Here is a 332-nt window from a genome sequence, read left to right as displayed (position 1 = left end):
CACAGAGCCTGAGGCAGGGTCCGAACTCATGAACCGTGAGATCATGACCTGAGTGGAAGTCAGATGCTTAACCACTGGGCCCCCCAGGTACCCTCTGGAATGTTTTTATAAAGATGTAAGCAATAGCAAAAGCACCAAAACATGCAGCAATAGAAAATTCCACCTCTCCCTACCCAGACGGCTCAGCTTCCCTGTTGCAGGGCGCCAGCTTGCTGTGTGGCCTGAGGCCAGTCCCTTCACCTCTCTGGGCTTTGGGTCTCCTCACCTGCCAAGTAAGAAGTGTGATTGGGACTAATATCGAAAATGTACAAGGAACTCACCAAACTTCACAT

The sequence above is a fragment of the Suricata suricatta genome, chromosome 2 (genome assembly GCF_006229205.1).
Source record: "Suricata suricatta isolate VVHF042 chromosome 2, meerkat_22Aug2017_6uvM2_HiC, whole genome shotgun sequence".
Lineage (NCBI taxonomy): Eukaryota > Metazoa > Chordata > Mammalia > Carnivora > Herpestidae > Suricata > Suricata suricatta.
The sequence above is the reverse complement of the archived record's forward strand: the minus strand, read 5'-3'. Positions refer to the sequence as shown.